Consider the following 20,752-nt stretch of genomic DNA (forward strand, 5'->3'; position numbering starts at 1 on the left):
CGTGTATTTAAATTGCCCCCACCCAGGGGAAAACACTGTGTGGACAGGTAGGCTCAGATATCAAACTGAGTCATAAAAATGACTAATAAGGCATGGAACTTTCCTCCCTCCACACAGTGACTTTGTGGGGCTGGGCTGTGACTCACACTCATGCTCTCCCAATGTGCTCTTTACTTTCTAAAACAGTCATCAAATGGGATGTGTTAGAGCCAGGCATGGTGACTCATGCCTGTTATGCTAGGGTCTCAGAAGATTGAAATCTGAGGCTCAAGGTTCAAAGCCAGCCCTGGCAAGACAAATCTGAAAGACTCTTAGCTCCAGTGGGCCACCAAAAAAGCAAGAAGAGGAGATGTGGCTCAAGTGGTAGAATGTTAGCCTTGAGTAAAAAAGCTAAGCAGGAGTGAAAGATTGTGAGTTCAAGCTCCAAACCAGCATAAAAATAAAGGGGTAGGAGGTACAGCCATTAGAAAAGTCTATGAAAAATATCCAAATTGATCACAATGTGGTTAATCACTCAAATGCCATCATTCCCTGAAATCCATTCTCATGTCTATGAGTTTTAGGAAAGGGCTCCAAGGCCTCAAGTTTAAATGAAACTCCATTAGTATCACATAGAAAAGTTACTGAAATTAACTAAAATATTTTTTAAAATATTTACTTTGGGAGCCAGGAGTTTGGCCTAGTGGTAGAGTGCTTGCCTAGCATGCACGAAGACCCGGGTTCAATTCCTCAGTACCACATAGCCAGAAGTGGTTCTAGGGCTCAAAGGATAGAGCTCTAGCCTTAAGAAAGCCCAAGGACAGTGTTCAGGCCCTGAGTTCAAGCTCCAGGTCTGACAAAGAAAAATTGACTTTCTACTGTTTGGGGGTTTTTGTTGTTGTTTGTTTTGTTTTGTTTAATATTTTTTTATTGTTGTTGTTGTTTGTTTTTAAGAGACAGTGTCTCGCTATGTTACCCAGACTGGCCTGAACTCTTTGGACTCTAAAGATCCTCCTATCTCAACTTTCTGAGTATCTGAGTATCTATAATAGGAACAACATGCACACGCGCGCGCGCGCACACACACACACACACACACACACACACAATCTGTACACCACTTTATTTATTTTTATTTTTTATTGGTCATGGGGCTTGAGCTCTGGGTCTGGGCGCTGTCCCTGAGCTCTTCAGCTCAAGGCTAACGCTCTATTCCTTGAGCCACAGCACCACTTCTGCTTTTTCTGGTGGTTAACTAGAGATGAGTCTCACAGACTTTTAGGGTCTAGGCTGCCTTTGAACAATGATCCTCAGATGTTAGCTTCCTGAGTAGCTAAGATTACAGACATGAGCCACCAGTACCTGGCTTTGTACCTTGCTTTAAAAAGCAAAAGAAAAATACACTAAACTGTCTCTCCATGCAATCTGCTGTAAGTTTTTGTCATTAGGTTAAAGTGTGGATGTAAACTGGGAGCTCTAGTGACCACTCATTCTTGCAGGAGACTGGTCCCTGGACACTGAGGATCAACCAAATGGTCTCCAAGTTTCCAATGCCTTTCCTGGAATATTAGTATTTGTATGTAACCCATGAATACTCTCCTGGGTACTTTAATTCATCATCCATTACTCATAACAGCTAATACAAGTTAATATTATATTGTTTAGGGAACAATGACAAGAAAAAAACGGTACTTATTCAAGACATGACTTTCATCTAAATAACATCAAGTCAAGGTTGGCTGAATTCACGGATGTAGAGGGTGTAGATACAGACAACTGACGAAGCTCAGTCCTGCAGAATGCTCAGACTTCATGGTAACACCCAAAAGACAACAGATCAGGGAGTTTATTGACGAGAGACTACCACCACCCATTAATTATGCACAAAATATTACACTGAGACACAACTACTATTGTATCAATAAAGCAGCTCCAAAAAATGGCAAAATACAGGAGTTAACAATGGCTGTTTTAGCCTAGCATGCATGAAGCCCCAGGTTCAATTCCTCAGTATCACTTAAACAGAAAAAGCCAGAAGTGGTGCTGTGGCTGAAATAGTAGAGTGCTAGCCTTGAACCAAAGAAGCTCAGGGACAGCCCCAGGACTGGCCAAAAAAAATAGAAATTAATAATGGCAAATGATTACTTAATACTACGTATGTATGAATCAAGTACTATCTGGTGACTTACAGATAACTAACGATCCTGGTTGATAAATTCTAACTTAACCATTCAGTTACCTGATAGCCTATGAAGTAGGTATTGTTATCCCCATTTTACCAAAGATGAAATAAGACACCAAGAGGATATGCAGCTAGGATGGGCAGGGCAGAACGAGAACCCAACTGGGCTCCCTGTTCACTGCACTATCTGGTCTTTCAAAAGGAAGCTCCCTAGCTGCGTGCAGGTGGCTCACACTTGCAATCCTAGCTACTCAGGAGGCTGAAATCTGAAGATTGTGGTTCAAAGCCAGCCCGGGCACTAAAGAACATGAGATTCCTATCTCCAATTAATCACTAGAAAACCAGAAGTGGCACTGTGGTTCAAAGGGTAGGGAGGTAGCCTTGAGCTGAAGAGCTCAGGGACACCGCCCAGGCCCAGCATTCAAGCCCCACGACTGACCCCTCCAAAAAAAGGAGGGGAAGCATCCTGTCCCTGCTGGTTGGTCCACCCAGCCAGTAAGCCCCCAGAATGTAAGAAATTGGCAATACCCAGTACTAAGACAAGAAGGAGACTTGCTCCCCAGATATCTCTGTCCCTCTGTGCCCTCATCTATCTTACCAGAATACCTTTCCCAAGAGAAACTGATCCTGAAGCCAGAGGACACAGAGCTAATCATCTCAGGAAAAACTGTGAATAACTTTAAATGGACCCCCCCCCTCAAAAATGTGGATATCAAAGGCTCTATGCTACCTCATCCCTCTTGCTCTACCTATAAGCAATTTACATCCCTGTAAACTGTAGAAAACTTACAAAAATGCAAATTACCATGCTCATAAAAATGCAAATCAATAGAGTCTGTGAACTCCAATTGATTACTGCCCTGTGGGCAGAACCACTTTGCAACTATTTATAAACTCATTCCAGCATTCCTTTGAACTAGTTATAACAGCTCACTGGTTCCAAGTTAATTAGTACATTCAATAAAATCTTCTGATTCCATTCATTTTATAACTGTATCGACCTTACTGACAATGATCCTTTAACGTAGATGTCTGAGGTGAGTAAACAAGAGACTCAGTAATAGCCATGATCAGTGCATTGTCAATGAGTTCAAACACCTACTTGCTGTTAGGTCTTATGATCTGAGTCTCAGGCCAAGATGATCTGTTGTCAGATTCTGAGTGTGAAGCATGCCACAGTTACTTAAATGGGGTGTGCACAACTTACTGGGGTGCTCCTCTAGACATGGGAGGTCAGACAAGAGGATCTTAAGGTTCACACCTCAACACACTGGAAAAGCAGATATTCAGCTCCAAAATTGTGAAGAGCAAGGACAGATGAATGTTCCTCACCCCATCTCAAATCCACCTGAAAATATATCAGCTCAGGTTCTACTCTGCCTCAGTGCCAAGGAGCTGCTCCAAATGACCTGGTTCTAAGTCTCCTGGGAGTCTCTAAGAAGAAATGCCATGGGCACCTGCCATACTGAAACATTCTTGTCTGACTCCTTCAGAATTAATCCTTTAACCAGGTAAACCCAGGAACCAAGGCAAATAACCAAGGGGGGAAGGGGGGAATGGGAGGGGGACAACTTGCATTGTTCTCCTGGGCCTATTTAATCAAATTAACACAAACTGTCTGGCCTAAGACAGAAATTTATTCTCCCTCTGTTCTTGAGAATTCAAAGTCTGAAATCCCTATAACTGGGATGAAATCAAAGGATTGGCAGTGTTTCTTTCTCTCTCTCCAAAGACTCTCCGGGAGATTTCTTGGCTTTTCCAGATATAGGTAGCTGCCAGTATTCTCTGGCTTGTAGCTACAACACCCCAACCTCTGCCTCCATCTCTTCATGGCCTCTTCCTCTGTGTCTATATCAAGTCTTCCTCCACCTGTCTTTCACAACAACATTGGTGATGGTACTTAGCTTCCAAGTGGATGACCCTGGAAAAACTTCCCATCACCAGACCCTAATTCAAGTCTCTGCCATGTAAGTTATCCACAGACTCCAGGGTTTAGGTCCTGATGGCTTTGAGGGGACCATGACTCCATCAGACACAAGAAGACTGCTGAGTTCTCCATTGTAAATATGGCAGAAGCATTCTGGAGAAGTGGGGGACATGTGGTTCACAGAAGCTGTTGGAGAGGACCATGGTACCCACTTTATAAGCAACAAAGCTCAAACTTAGCTTTGGCCCCCCAGTAGTCCAAGATCACAAATTCAGTGTCAGAGAAATGACTCAAGAACTCCCTCTAATTCCCTAAGGAAGGTAACTGAAGAGAAGACCTCGGATTCTCATCCTCACTAACTCCAAGAAGGCCTATAACTGAGCCAGGCACCTAGATACTCAGGGAGGCTGAGATCTGAGGGTCATTGTTCAAAGCCAGCCTTGGCAGGGAGGTCTGTGAGACTCATATCTCCAATTAACTCCCAGAAGAGTCAGAAATGAAAGTGCAGCTCAAGCTACAGAACACTAGACTTGATTGAAAAAGCTAGGCAAAACCTAGTCCAGGGCAGCAGGGAACTGACCTGAATGTGTCCTTCCTCAGCCCTCACCCCTTCCACGCAGACCTTTCCCTTCCCAGTCCAAAATGCACAGCACCTAAGGGCTAAGTGGGACTGACCCTACTTGCCCATCTCTACAAACCTACCTTCCCAACCCTAGCCAATCAGAGCATGCTCAGCACCTCTGGCTATGTGATTGGTTCATGAATAGAAACCTGACCCCAGCTTGGCCAGAGTTCTCCCGGAGAGACTCAGTATTTTCACTACACAGTATCATCACTACTAATGATATCAGTCCTAGAAACAATTCGGGTGAGGGGTTATGGGTGTCAGTTTGATGTCTCGTAGAGCAAGTCCACTTGAAAATGAAAAAACAGTCACAGACAGGCAGGGTTGTGTGTGACCTGGTGAATGTGGCAGGCTCCTAACCAGAGAGGGTGAGGATTTGTGCAGCCACACCAGACTCTGCTCAGCGGGGCCCTGTGCTTCATGTTCTGCTCTCACCGTCCTAAAATCTGTACATTTACAAAGGTTCCATCACGTATGCTGGACCCTGCAAATGATAGAGCTGAGCTCCCTTTTGATCTAGTCAGGCATGAAGCCAACACAAACCCCAGGTTTCTCAGTTATATGGAAACATATTCCTTTCATGAAGCCAGTCTCTACATGTACGATCCACACACAGTCAACAAGTCTGCCTCCCACTGCCTCCGAGTGTACCCTGCTGCTCTGCTCACACCTGCTCCCCTCCGCCCTGGCTGCCTCTGCATCAGTCTTCTGCCAACTCATCCCAAGCAGCACTCTGAAAGCCCCAGTCTGAGCATTGGCCCTGGAAGACGTGTCTGCATTTCCCATAGAATACAAACAAGTGTAACGCAAACATGTCCGTTTATAAGACTCACTGAACCTACCCCACAGGGCCAGATGACATAATGACATATTTGTTCACTCATTTTTTTAAAATATTTATGGAGAGCTGGGTGCACACCTGTAATCCTAGCTACTCAGGAGGCTGACATCTGAGGAACACAGTTCAAAGCCAGCCTGGGCATAAAAGTCTATAAGGCTCTTATCTCCAATTAACCACCAGAAATGGAGCTGTGGCTCAAGTTGGTAGAGTGGTAGCCTTGAGCTGAATAGCTCAGGGACAGCACCCAGACCCAGAGCCCCACAACTGACAGAAAAAACAAATTTATGGAGAACCAAATCTTTTATTTTCCCCATCTACCAGGCACCAGGGAAAATAAAAGAAATTTTTCTATAACTGAAACTGACAGCAGAAAGCACCTTCAGGAAAGCCTCTAGCCAGCATACCCTTTCCCAAAATCAGATGGATGTGAGGGAAGATGGAAAGAAGACCATTTAGATCGTCCTTGAAGTTCCCAGAAGAAAAAGTTCATGTTGGAAGGTTGCTGGAACAGGTAGGGGCGGGAGGGGTAGGGGCGGGGGCACATTGGGAGGGGTGACACTGATCAAGATGCAGTGAACCCATAAATGGATGTGTTCAGTGGAAACCCTTTGGGACAACTATTACAAGATAACTTTTAAAAATGGTTTTCAAAATTGTTAAGCATATGCAAATGGAAGGTTACACAGAGTCCTCAAGCATCCTCATTCCCACATCGCCTCATTCCCAGTCCCAGCCAATCAGGAGCCAGGAGCCTTGAGGGAACGAGGACTTCCTTGAGTGTTTAAACTCCAACGAGACTGCCAGCTCCTAGAGAACAATCTGGATATACAGGAAGACAACTTGTACATGACTGGTTAACCAAATGAGTATTGCTCAAGACCATGAGGGTGGACGGCTGTGCAATCTTCCCCAGTAAGAGTCCCCAGTGAGAAAGAGGAGCTCACTTTCCCATGAAAACAGCTCCAAACATGAGAGCTGGCTGGAGGGAGGACGCTCAGAGGGCAAGTCCCATCGGTGACCTCCTCACGAAGCCAGAGATGAAGATAGGCTGTGGGAATGTCTCCCTTCTCCATGCCAGCAGGCTCACCTAGAAGATGGAGGCTAAGGTGGCATATCATTGGTCACAGGCATACAGTGTGGTTTCCCTGAAACCATCTGGGTAGCGAAGCAAGCACACAGTAGACCACATTGTCTATTGATCCCAGGCCCAAACCACCAGCACTGCAGGTCCTTCAGAAATAGCCCCCTGATTCAACAATAAAAGCCCTCTCACGTTCCAGAGGACAGCACCTTTGTTTTTTCCACAAATCCCCCAATGATAGTTACACTGGCACTTGTTTTAACAGAGTAAATGCAACTGCTCCCAAGTGTAAAACTAATTATAGATAATGCTTACAGAAAGCACTTTTCCTTCAAGTAAATGGGAGGTGTGTCTTGCATGTGAGTATTAGGACAATAATGGGCAGAATTGTTTTAGAGGCTAGAGAGGCAATAAGAATCCACAGAGCCTAGAAAGTTGCTTTTTTTTTTCTTTTTGCCCTGATGCCCCTGCTCCCCAGAATAAGAGGATGAGAATACAGGACCCCTAAAAATTCTTGGGGCTCTCTCATCCTCGTGCCACAGGTCCACAAGTCAAGCCCACTGCTACTATTGCCGCTGGATGCCAATATCCCAAGCACAATGACTCTACTGTTCTGTGACTTCAACAGGAAAGGGGATTTACCACCAACAGAGAGCACAGGTATGGAATGATGCTAAATGTCAGAAGGACAGGAAAAAGGGTAATGTGAAGCATATTGGACTCCAAACCAGATGCCAAGGGAAAGACCTGGTCAAAGCCACTGGAAGGATGAACAGTAGTCAAGATAATCTCTGGCAATAAAGCAGAAACCACCTTGGGCTAACTAGGTCCATTGGGAAGAAGAAAGGCACAGGGGCCTCTATGGACACACATAGATGGAGCTCCATGCAGGCATGGAGCTGCTCATATCACTACTTTAGTATACACTAGGTGTGGTATTGAGGTTTGAACTCGAGTCATGTGTTTGTTAGGCAGGGGCTCTACCACTTGAGCCACATCTCTAATCCTTTTTTTCTTCATTTTTCAGATAGAGTCTCCAGGTTTTGCCTGGAGTGGGTGGGTGGGTCTCAGACCACAAGCATCCTACATAAGTCTCCCAAGTAACTAAGAACACAGGAGTGCCTCCATTCTACCCAGCTTGTTTGTTGAGATGAGGTCTCGCTACATTCTTCCAGCTGGGCCTCCCAGTCTTGAGACCATATTGAAACTGAAAGAGAACTCGTCTTTTTAGTCCATACTTCTAGCAATTCCTCAAATTTTGGACTTTTCAGAATGTTAGCATCGTTTTCTAAGATGGTAGCCTTTACATTTTTTAAGTATTAACATTAAACAGTAAGTAGTAACCTTAAACATTTACTTTGAATGAGATATAGTCATCTCTATAACTCATAATTTTTAAATCATCCCCAAAAATATACCTGTGTACTTAAAAAGAAAAAGACTTGGAGCCAAGTGTCAGTGGCTCAAGTGTGTAATGCCAGGAGGCTGAGATTTGAGAATCGTGGTTCAAAGCCAGTCCAAAAAGGAAAGCCTATGAGTCTCTTAGCTCCAACTAATCACCAGAAAGGTAGACGCAGAGCTGTAATTCAAAATGTAAAGCTGTGACTCAAGTGGTACAATGCTAGCCTTGAGTGAAATAAGCTAAGGAATAGCACTCAGCACTCAGGCCCTGAGTGTGTTCACACATACACACACACACACACACACACACACACACACAAACACACATGCACAGAAAAAGGAACAAATATTTTTAGAAGCCCTCCAGAGTAAAGCATCTGTGCAACAATTTTGCAGAAAGCAAACAAAAACACACAGAGAGAAAATTGACTGTTTCAAAGAAATAAACCAACAACATCTCCGGTTCTTACTTCAAAAGGCTTTAGTCTCAACATAGCAATGCCTTTCCTAAACACACATCTGATGAAGGTGTCTCACTGCAGAAATTCTTAGGCACGAATGTCCCCAAACATCTTGTGCACTCTGGGGACTGTCAGGGTGTCCAGCAGAATCCGAGGGAGGCTGGGCAGCCCTGCCCTGTCCTCCCATCCCAACTTCCTGACAAGAGGCACTGGTTCTGCCAGGGTAGACTCGACCTTGCAAGAGCTTACTCCTCTTTTCTCTCTTAAACCACTTTAGCAACAAGCAAGGGTACCTGTCTCTAAAGTAAAACATGATCATGCCTCTTGTCATACATTTTGTTGATGCCTGTCCTGGGTCTTGGACTTAGGGCCTGGACATTGTACCTTTGCCATTTGGCTCAATGCTGGCACTCTACTAATTGATCCACAGTCTACTTTCAACTTTTCAGTGATTAATTGGAGATATCTCAGCTTCCTGAGTAACTACGATTATAGGTATGAGCCACCAGTGCCAAACCCTCCATGGATACTTTCATACATCTCATAATTTCTTTCTCACCATTCCTTGCCCCTGATACCTTTTATTACAGGACATGCAGTTTAAAGCCAGGATCATCAAGTTTCAGCATGACTCTGTCTGGGTGCCTGCGAAATTGAGGGCCGTGGCATCGACCCCTCAGAGTTCCTGTTCCAAAAGTCTGGACTCATATGTCACCATCTGCTTTAGTGGGAATTCTGGTCCAGGAGGCCTGGGTACCAAACCTAGCTTTGAAGGATCTGAGGAAGCGTTCTGTGGGCATCTTCCACAGGACTGGGTAGAAGAGAAGTAAAAGATGGGACACTCACACTTAGAGGCATCATTTCAGAACAGCAAATGTGTTGTGAGTCTGTGCAGGAAGTGTACAAGGAAGGCATGCAGTAATCTGCTCAGATCCCAGAGTTTCCTTCAGAGGCTGGGACCCCCGCTCCATACTACTGGGGTCCACATCATACAAACATTAAGCAGAAATGAAGGGGAAAGGAAAGAAAAAAAAACAAGTCTCTAATTGCAAAGGCATGCACCCCAAAGCCAATTCCTGCGCATACCCCCCCCCAACTCCAGCCATCAGTAATTGTTATGGAAAGCAGGGATGTGGAAGAGGAGGAGGGGACAGGTCTTCTGAAACACCTAGGGCTGGGCCCCAAGCCACAGTTCTGGACTGCTAGGCCTGGGAGAAAGCTGCAGCACAGGCTCTTCCTCTTTCACCTTTTGTTTGTTTATTTGGGGGGGGGCAGGGAAGGAGGGGGAGAGAGATGCATGGTTGTAAATGGGACCCAGGGCCTTGCATCTGCTAAACACAAGGCCTACCTCTTCGCTGTGTCCTGAGTCCCTCTGAATCCCAGCAAGTTCCTAGCAATGCCACACTGTGGTCCAGGAGCTCCACTTTGAAAACTTCTGCGAATGGTCTGTGGAGTACATTCAGGCATGCGGCATGTATTCAAAGAAGGAATGAAGAACAGTCACCATACAAAGAACCTCTAACACTCAAAAATCAGCTTTTCCAACTATTTTCTGAAGAAGTCTCTCGTAATATGTGTTCTCCTGTGACAAAAGGAACTGCTTAATGACATAATCTCAGTAGCCATTGATTTAAATGGGCTTCAGCTGGTTTTCCACTCAGAAACAAATGTAGCTTTTAGTGGTTATTAATCAGGAAACCTCACTGAGGGTCCATTGTATACACAGGACTGCCCGGCAGGCCAACTTCCTAATGGATAAAAAAAAAAAAAAGTAAAACAAAACACACTCCCTGCCTTTAACTTACTTATTGTCTGTCATATTTCACCCCCAATTACTAGGAAATCATGGCCTCAGAAATCTAATTTAACTTTTTCACTATCCCAAAAAGAAAAGAAACAAGGCTTTCTTGAAAAATGGATTGTCTTTGCCTGCACTTTCCTTTTAGAAAAATAAAACAAATTTGGGAGAGAGAATAGGAGAGTTTCATCAACAGTATCAGGAAACCTGACAAACAGCATGAAAACCTAAGGCATAGCTCTTTCCTCATCAAAAACCATATGAAACTGGGTGAGTTTTATGCATCCCGTTTTTCAAGTCAAGAAACAGGCACCAGTGGCTCAGTAGAACCTTACCTACTCAGAAGGCTGAGGTCTGAGGATAGTGCTTTGAAGCCAGATGAGGCAGAAAAGATAGCTAGACTCCATCTCTAAAATAACCACCAAAATGGCCAGGAGTTTAGCCTAGTGATAGAGTGCTTGCCTAGCATTCACAAAGACCGGGGTTCAATTCCTCGGTGAAAAAAGCCCAAAGTGGTGCGGAAGCTCAAGAGGCAGAGCTCTAGCTTTGAGAAGGCCCAAGGACAATGCTCAGGCCCTGAGCTCAAGCCCAGGACTGGCAAAAAAAAAATTAATAACCAGCAAAAGTCCTAACTGGAGGTGTGGCTCACAGGGTAAAGTGCCAACTGAGCAAGTGTAAGACACTGATTCTAAACACCAGTATGGCAAGAAAGCAAAAGGAGAGGAGGGAAGGAAAGAAGGAATGAGGGAGGAAAAAGGGGGAAAAAAGAAAAGAATTTGCTGGGACCGGTTGCCCAGACTATAATCTGAGCTACTTGGGAAGCAGAGGTTGGCAACTGCCACTCAAGACCACCCTGAACAAGAAGTTTGCAAGACTCCATCTCCACCAGTGGCTGGGTGTGGTGGTGCACACCTGTCATCACCAGTGACAAGGAGAAGCAGAAATAGGAGGATCATAGCCCTGTCCAGCTGAGGAATAAAGTAGCACCTTACCTTGAAAATAACCAAGCCGAAAAGGGGAGGGAGATCATGGTTTAAGTGGGAGGGTGCCAGCCTGGCAAGTGAGTGTGAGGACCTGAGTTCAATCCCCAGTAACACACACACACACACACACACACACACACATCAAGACAGGAAAGATATTCACCAAATATACATATATATATAAGCTGTTATTGATATTATCACCTGTGCCCACATGCATGCACACACACACTCACACACACACACACACACACGCACACGCACACTCATAGCTCTCTTGAAGCATTTTATCCACCTCTTTTAACCTTTACCACAAACCAGGGCGGGAGTTAGACACCAGTGGATCATCTCTGTAATCCTAGCTACTCAGGAGGGTGGAATCTGAGGATCATGGTTAGAAGCCAGCCAGTGAAGAGGCAGAGTCTCCCCCCAGCTGAACCAATGAAGGAAATGACTGTCAAGAAGAAGTGATATGTCTTGGCCAATGTCAAAGGCTTTCCAAAGTTGCCAATGCAAATGGAGGAACAAAGAGTGACCAAATGCAGTGTTAACTCACTAGATGCCATGTCAAGAATGAACCATACAACTTGTGCACAGGAATTGGAGGGGAAAATCGGGAGACAGTGAAAGAAGGGTGACATTGGCTAAAAAGAAATATACTCATTATCTGACTTAGGAAATGGTAACCCCTCTGGATATCATCTTTATAATAAAAATTTAAAGTTATATTTTAAAACACTCATAAACATACCAATGCAGATGTTAAAATATATACATGGCATATGGAAGAATGGATAGAGATTTACATTTAAATTAAAAACAAGCCAGGCACTCCACAATTCCTGTCTGTAAATCCTAGCTACTCAGAAGGGCAAAATCTGAAGTTATAGTTCAAAACCAGCCCAGACAGAAAACTCCTTGATTTCCAAGTAACCAGCAAAAATCCTGAGGTAGAGATATGGTTCAAGTGGCAAAACAAGAACCTTGAGCAAAAAGGCTCAGTGAGAGTGTGAGGCCCTGAGTTCAAATTCATGCAGAACTGAAAGTCACCGAAATTGTTTCATATTGCCTTAGAAATCATTCTGTTTTCCTTCTTCTTTTTAGAATCTCCTCTGCTGACTTCTTACTGGTTATCTATGACAGGATTTCCCTTCAATTCACTACCCGAATCCCTCTGAAGTTTCTCCTGAAGATACTTGCTTCTCATTTGTAAACAACAGATCACAACAGTTGAGACAAACTGACTCCATCAGCCCTGGACAGCAGACCTCTCTTCTGTCCATCTTCCCACCCACTGACCAAACTCATCTTTTCTCTGACCCAGCAGAACCAAGAGTATGTATTTAAAAACCAGCCCATCCATCTTCTAATTGACAAAACACAACATTTCACAAGCTGTTTACTGACATCCATGCCAACAATATTACTCAAATGTGGTGGAGGGAAAAAGCCACAGGGAATAGGGTAGTTGGCCAAGAGCTGTATTTAAGGATCTAAAATTACGGGGGGAGGGGCCTGGGGGGAATCATACGACATTCATTTTACTTCATCCTAAATCTCAATCAGATGATGTGGAGCAGAAAGAGTCTAAAGCTGGCAGAGGTAAAGGAAAAGTTGTCTTAAGGTTTGAGCCATGCCAGGTCAGCCTGACAGAGAGAACGTGGGAGGAAACAGAACAAGGTGTGTGCCTCTGAAACATTATGAGTGCCAGTATCTGGTGGGCTAGGATAAGCATATGGAGAAAACGTGGAAAAGGAAAACAAATAGATGAGCCAGGTGGTAGTGGCTCAGACGTAGATAAGAAAGAGCTAGAAGGTCATTCAGAACAAAGTCCAAGGTCCTTAAAACACATCGGCGGCTTCCAGGGGGCTGAGCTCCCTAGGGCAGCACAGTCTTGCAAAGAGCAAAGAAGGCTGGGAACTGGCAGGCATTGCAGGCCAGCCATGAGCTGGAAGAGTGCGTCAGCCTGAAGGTTGAAGTACTGTCCCAACTCAGAATTTATGGTTCTTCAATGTTTATTTGAACTTGACCTCTAGGTTCCTCTCCCTAAGCCAGTCTGTCTGTGCACATGACAAAGACTTTGCAGTCCACCCTCCTGGCAGTAGGACTAGAACAAGCAACCCTCCCAATATCTGCCCTGGCAAATCTCCTGCAGATCTCCTGGCAAAGCAGCTGTCCATGGCCCTAGCAGGCATACAAAAAAAAAAAAATATGTAATACCCCTGGGCCTCACTCCCAAGCCTGGCTGGCATGACGCTGAGCCAAAAGCAGGGAGACAGGCTGAGGGTGTCTGTGGGTCTCTCGAATCCATGCCACGCTCCACCCTCTTGGATGATGCCACCTACTGCAGCATCTTCGGCACAGAGGATACCAGTCACCATGTCTCTGCGGCAGATAACTGAAGAAACATTCGTAGGGTTGGCTTAGGCACTGTGGGCTGGAGGCCAATGGAAAAGTGAAGGAATATCGATTTTCTGTTCCTTGCTTGCTAAGGAGAGAACAAGTCATTTGATGTGCCATGAGCTACGTGAGTAAAAACAGACCCCGCGCTCCTTATGGCAGGCTGCATTTCTCCCCTATTCATAGAACCTGGCACACAGCAAAAGCTAAACAGATATCCGTTTGCTAAATGAAAGAACCATGCATGCATTTACAAAGGGCCTACCATGTGCCAGGCATCCACTTTAGAGTCGGGGCTCCACCTTTCCTCCTCCCCCAGCCCTGAGGCTGCCAGCCTGGCTTCCCTCTCCAATCTCCTTTATTCCTTTGTGTTTTCTCGTCCCATACCCACTGCACTAACCCTGAAAGAGGCACCAAAAAGGACTGGAGGCACCAACTGAAGGAAAGAGAATAATTCAAATGGAGGAGAAAAATGAAAAATGGGAGAGAAGCAAAAGCATTACATATCAGGGGTTCGTTACAGTCAGAAAGCAAAGTCCCAAAGGCACAAAAGAGCCTACAAATGTCAAGTCTTTAGAAGGAGAACAGAGGGGTACCATCACTCTTGACCCCAAGAGATTATCACCTATCACCCCATATCATGAAAGCCACCCATTGTTCAGAGCCAGCACCAATGGGCTCACACCTGTTATCCTAGCTACAGAGAAGGCTGAAATGTGAGGATCAGAGTTCAAAGCCAAACCAAGCAGGCAAGTCCATGAGACTCTTGTCTCCAACTAGCCAGCAAAAAGCCCTGCCCTTGTATGAAAAAGTTCATGCACAGTGCCCAAACACTGAATACAAGTCCCAGTATTATCACAAGATAGTAATAATAATAATAATAATAAACAATATCTAGCCGGGAGTTTGGCCTAGTGGTTAAAGTGCTTGCCTAGCATGCATGAAGACCCAGGTTCGATTCCTCGGTACCACATATAGGAAAAAAAAACCGGAAGTGGCGCTGAGGCTCAAGTGGTAGAACTGTAGCCTTGAGAAAGTCCAAGGACAGTGTTCAGGCCCTGAGCTCAAGCCCAGGACTGGCCAAAAAAAAAAAAAAAACAATATCTAGAATGATGTATTTCATTCTGTGACTCCAGCTCCCAGAGACATATACACAAAGGATGCTGGGAAAGCTTCACTAAATCTTCAGTCTCTGAGAAGCATTTTTCCTGTGGCACACTTCCTTCCAATGTCAACCCACTCCAAACGAGCCAAATTGCCCATAAGAACACAGCATTCTCTCCCTAGATGAACCAAACATTGAATTCTATATGTCCAATCACTTATATGAAAATATTTTCTACATCCACCAAATATGATGTATACAAACAGAAATGATGCAGCAAAATGCTTCATATCATCCTTTAAACTCAATGGGAATTCTTCCATGTTGCATTGTATACTGAAGCATAAGCATGCATTTTACATTGTACAACTATTACCCTAGGAGAAACGCCAAGGTGGACGGACATAATATTGGTATTCGTATTCTAATGCACAATTCCTCAGTCTTGGAGTATTCCAGCTGAGAGATGAAGGAGCTCATATATCAGTTCAGTTTACCATCTCAGCATCCCTGCTATAGTGACAAAAATTGTCGTAGCTACAGTGACAAAAATTGGTGAAGGGGGGCCGGGAGTTTGGCCTAGTGGTAGAGTGCTTGCCTAGCATGCACAAAGACCCGGGTCCAATTCCTCAGTACCACATACAAAAAAAAAAAAAAAAAAAAAAAGCTGGAAGTGGTGCTGAGGCTGAAGTGGTAGAGCTCTAGCCTTGAGAAAGTCCAAGGACAGTGCTCAGGCCCTGAGCTCAAGCCCAGGACCGGCAAAAAGAAAAAAGAAAAAAAAAAATTTGGTGACAGGATATGTTCTACTATTCCCCATCAAGCTCAGAATATTTCAGAAAGTACTGCCCTGTAAGCTGGAAGCTTGTACAGAAGAGAAGCTGAGCTGTGCAGTCTTTTAAAAGAAATCATCTGTGGCCAAGCATGGTAGCACACACCTATTATCCCAACTACTTAGCAAGCAGAGATAGGGAAAACCATGGCTGGAGGCCATCCCAGGCAGTCAGTTAGTGGAACTCCATCTTAATCAATAAGCCAAGCGTGGTGCCACGCATTCATGATCCCAGCTGCACAGGAGACTAGGGGAGGATTGTGGTGTGAAATTTACCTGAACAGAAACACAGACCAAATCTGAAAAACAGCTAAAGCAAGAAAGGGCTGGAGATATGGCTCAAGTGGGTGACTGCCTGCCTAGTAGTCATTAGGCACTGCGTTCAAACCACAGACTTACAGATTTAAATATATATATATATGTCATGGGGCTTGAACTCTGGGCCTGGGTGCTGGCCAGGCATGGTGGCTCACGCCTGTAAGCCTAGGTACTCGGGAGGCTGAGATCTGAGGACCATAGTTCAAAGCCCTCCTGGGCACTAAAGTCAGTGAGACTCTTACCTCCAATTAACCTCTAGAAAACAGGAAGTGGGGCTTGGCTGAAGGGTAGGGCAGTAGCCTTGAGCTGAAGAGCTCAGGGACAGCATCCAGGCCAAGTTCAAGCCCCATGACCCACAGGAGAAAAAAAAAAGTCTTATGGACTTTAGTGCCAGGGCTGGCTTTGAACTGTGATCGTCAGATCTCAGTCTCCTCAGTAGTTAGCCACCGCACCCAGCATAAAATAAAAACTTTTTAAATCATCCAAACATACAAAACAACCCAAACCACATCAGAGGTCTTCAGATGGAGCCTCTCAAATCCCAAAATGTAATCTTTTTTTTTTTTTTGGTGGGTTATGGGTACTGTCCCTGAGCTCTTCAGCTCAAGGCTAGCACTCTACCACTTGAGCCACGGTGCCATTTCTGGTTTTCTGGTGGTTTAACTAGAGATAAGAGTCTCACAGACTTTCATGCCCTGGCTGACTTTAAACTGTGATCTGCAGATCTCAGCCTCTTAAGTAGCTAAATCTAAACTTTTTAAGTACCACCAAGATCAACTAGAACATCTGAAGTGAGGTGACCAGTCACAGCTAAAAAGTAAGCATGCTAAAAATAAGATGTGTGGGGTAGGGAGTTTGGTCTAGTGGTAGAGTGCTTACTTAGCATGTACGAAGACACAGGATTGATTCCTCGGTACCACATACATAGAATAAAGCTGGAAGTGGTGCTGAGGCTCAAGTGGTAGAGCTCTAGCCTTGAAAAGTCCAAGGACAAAGGTCAGGCCCTGAGCTCAAGCCCAGGACTGCCAAAATAAATAAATAAATAAATAAATAAATAAATAAATAAATAAATAAGGTATGAAATCATGATGAGTTATAGGACACAAGAGGCAAATGAATTTAACATTTAGATTTGGGAGCTCATCCTCAGGTTATCTCATTAGGTGTATGCAAATGTTCTAAAATCCAAAAATGACCAAAATCAAAAATATTGGTCCTGAGCATTTCAGATTAAAAAAATATGTAGCTGGGGCCGGGAGTTTGGCCTAGTGGTAGAGTGCTTGCCTAGCATGCACCTAGACCCAGGCTCGATTCCTTGGTACCACATACATAGAAAAAAGCTGGAAGTGGTGCTGTGGCTCAAGTGGTAGAGCTCTAGCCTTGAGAAAAGTCCAAGGACAGTGCTCAGGCCCTGAGCTCAAGCCCCAGGACTGGCAAAAAAAAAAAAACTCATAAAAAATAACCATATATATATATTAGGGGGAGGTGTCATGGGGTTTGAACTCTGGCCTGGGCACTGTCCCTGAGCTCTTCGGCTCAAAGCTATTGCCATATCCTTGAGCCATAGACCCACTTCCAGGTTTTTAGTGATTAATTGGAGATAAGAGTCTCAGGGCTTTGTATTGCCCAGGCTGGCTTTGAACCATGATCCTCAGATCTCAGCCTCCTCAGTAGCTAGGATTACAGGTGTGAACCACCGTACCTGGCTTCCATACCTATATTATTTAAAAATAAGCCATTCAGGTGTGGTGGCAGACACCTTTAATCTCATCTATTTTAGATGGCTGCGATCCAGAAGTTTGAGGTTCTAGGCCCACCAGGGCAAAAAATTCACAAGACCCCACATGTGAAATACAACTTGAACACGTATGTAGAGCTTGTGATCCTGCTATGCAGGAGACTGAGGTCAAGAGGTTCACAGGTTCAAGCCAGCAAGAGCAGAAAGTCCATGAGACTTCAGCTCAGTTGAAACAAGTTGGGCATGGTAGCACACATCTGTCATCTCAGCTACACTGGGAAGTCTAAGGGAGGAAGATGGAGGTCTAGGGAAGGAACTAGCCAAACATGCAGAGCTCTGCCTCAAACATAACCACAGCAGCCCCGCACTGGTGATTCACACCTGTGAGTCAGGAGGCTGAGAACTAAGGATCACGGTTCAAAGCTAGCCTAGCAGGGGCAGAAAGGTTCATGAAACTCCAGTTAAGCATGTGTATGCACATGCACACAGCCAGAAGTAGAGCTGTGGCACAAGTGATACAGAATGCTAGCTCAAGTGACAGAGAGCTAGCTTAGCAAGCATGAGGCCTTATATCTGGTCACTAGCGCCGTAAGAAAGAAGTACATGAATAAAAAGCCATCTCATAAATATTTTATTTTTATGAGCAATGACCCACGCCAGCATCCCTTTGTAAGATGCACTTATTCCTGAAGGGAGCTGGGATCTCAGCTTCCAGCTTGAAATCCACTGGTCAGAACAGCTGAGCTTTTGAATGCTAAAAGCCACGGGCCAGGGGAGTGTGATGTGTATGGCCTGATCCACGCTGCCCATGCCTGACTCTCAGGGCTGGTAGGAAGGAATAACCCCAAAGTTGGGAGTGTCTGTAGGAACGCTGAGATGAATCCCATGCAGCCACGTCCTCTGACACCCCATAGTAACTGTGTGACCCTAACTCTTTTCACCACAGTCCTCTGGGGCCTCTCTCATTATCAGGGACAAACCTAGTTCCAAACAACAACTCATTTTGGCTCCCATCCGTGGAGAAAGTGAGAAATCCCAAGGCCGACATCCAATGTCTGGATTTCTCCTTTCAAACCATCTCTGATCCCTGCTCCTCAGACAGTCAGAACTGATGGGGGGGGGGGTGGTGTCCTCTCTACAGAGAAAGCTCTGTCACATCACTTGACAAGCAAACTTTGGGGGGTTCTTACCCAAGACTAGATTTTGAACTCAGGGCCTTGTGCTGGCTGGGCACGCACTGTACCACTGAGCCACACCCCCAGCCATTCTTGCTTTGTGTATATTTTAAGATAAGATTTTGCTTCCTGTCTTGATACACACCTATACCAGAATCCATGCCACTGAGGCTTCCCACTGCAGCTGGGGTGTCAAGCATGGGCCACTACGCATGCTCAGAGATTTCTCTTGAGATCAGGTTTTAAGGACTTTTCATCCTGGGACTGGGCTGGAACTCCGTCAGCCCACCATAAAGCTAGGGTGATAGACTCCGACCACCATGCCCAGTGGGTTGAGAAGGACTCTGAACTTTTCAACCCAGACTGACCTGGATCCACAATCCTCTTTCTCTCGGCCTCTCAAGTAGATAGAATTACAGGCGCTAGCCATTTAGGCCTGCTTGGGTCTCATACTTTTTTTCTCAAGCCCAACCTCAGATAACGATCTTCCTACCTATGTCCACAGGCATATGCCTCCATACCAGGCCCTCCAAGCAAATCTGTTAAAGTCTTAAAGCATTCTCTCCATAGGGCATAAAGGAAGCCCTGCCCTATTGTGTGTTTGGCCTTCACACAGCAGCATCTCACCGCTACAGTGTTGTCACAGATGGAATGTCCCAGTTATGGGCAACCAGATCACATCAGGTCCTATGCAGATGTAGTTACTGGGAAGGGAATGTCATTTGACCTGAGCTGTTCCAAAATTCAGGAAAATGATGATACATTTCTACCCAGTGTAATGTGAGAAGTTAAGAATGGAGGAGAAATGATGATTTAATCTAAACTGTGTACAACCCAGAATATTTCTGATCTAGTGATTTGAGTTCAGCAATCCAGAAGCTGTTGAAGTTTATCACCATTCCCTGGTCACAGAAAAATCCTAAAGATAATCCCTTTTTGTAAAAATTTACTCAGGCATAGTGATACATACCTATAGTCCCAGCACTCAGCTGCAGACCATGAGCTGCAGACCAGCAGACCAGCCTCAGCTATACAGAAAGACATCAAAAAAAAAAAAAGTGTGCCAGAACCAACACACACAACAATAAAGAATAAAGGACCAGTGCTCTCTTTGGCAGCACATATACTAAGTCTGGAATAATACAGAGAAGATTAGCATGGCCCCTAAGCAAGGATGACATGAACATTTGTGAAGCGTTCCATGTTTTTAACCACCTTGCTTTAATATTTCTTACAGCAGTGGTACAAAACACTACTTTATTTTGGCTGCACCTTATTCATAATTGCCTGCATGTTTGCCAAAATGATGAGATTCCACTTAATTGGTCTGTGTTTCTGAAACACATGATATTTGTGAAAATTCTGATCTAAAAAACAAAAAACAGAAAAAATAAAGGATTAAATGCATTTTTCAAGGTCACTAGAAAGATAAAAGAATTCCTTTGAAATGGGGACCAAGACATGAGAAAGGGTATCAATGTATGTGCAGTAATGCACCTTCTATCTGGCAAATATAATGTAACCCTTCTATTAATTACAATAAAAATATATGGAAAAAAGATAAATATAAAAAAAGAATTCCTTTGAATGTAACTGTAACTCCTCTATACTTTATCCCAACAATAAAATACAATAAAAAAAATCAACTAGTTTTCACAAACGTTCAAGAAATGGTAAACAAAAAATTCTTTTAAAATCTGAATAACCAAATCATTTTTACATGTGTGTGTGAGAGAGTATGTACATACATGTGCCTATCCTAGGGCTTAAACCTGGGGCCTGGGTGCTGTCCTTGAGGCAAATGCTCCTCCACTTGAGCCACAACTCCACTTCTGACTTTTTGGTGGTTAATTGTAGATAGGAGTTCACAGTTTTATGTCTGGGCTGGCTTTGAACCATGATCCTCAGA

The 20,752-nt window shown here is 44.5% G+C and overlaps 1 protein-coding gene and 2 non-coding genes across 8 annotated transcripts in view; 2 read left to right on the plus strand and 1 right to left on the minus strand.

Annotated features, from left to right (window-relative positions):
• Ltbp1 (latent transforming growth factor beta binding protein 1) overlaps positions 1–20,752 on the minus strand; it is a 367,263-nt gene that overhangs the window by 344,177 nt on the left and 2,334 nt on the right. The window lies entirely within an intron of this gene.
• On the plus strand, positions 19,946–20,052 carry LOC150060899 (U6 spliceosomal RNA). Its single transcript, XR_016536347.1, has one exon. It is a non-coding gene; the product is annotated as a U6 spliceosomal RNA (small nuclear RNA).
• On the plus strand, positions 20,142–20,213 carry LOC150060900 (small nucleolar RNA SNORD18). Its single transcript, XR_016536307.1, has one exon. It is a non-coding gene; the product is annotated as a small nucleolar RNA SNORD18 (small nucleolar RNA).

The sequence above is a fragment of the Megascapheus bottae genome, chromosome 7 (genome assembly GCF_031878675.1).
Source record: "Megascapheus bottae isolate mThoBot1 chromosome 7, mThoBot2.hap1, whole genome shotgun sequence".
Lineage (NCBI taxonomy): Eukaryota > Metazoa > Chordata > Mammalia > Rodentia > Geomyidae > Megascapheus > Megascapheus bottae.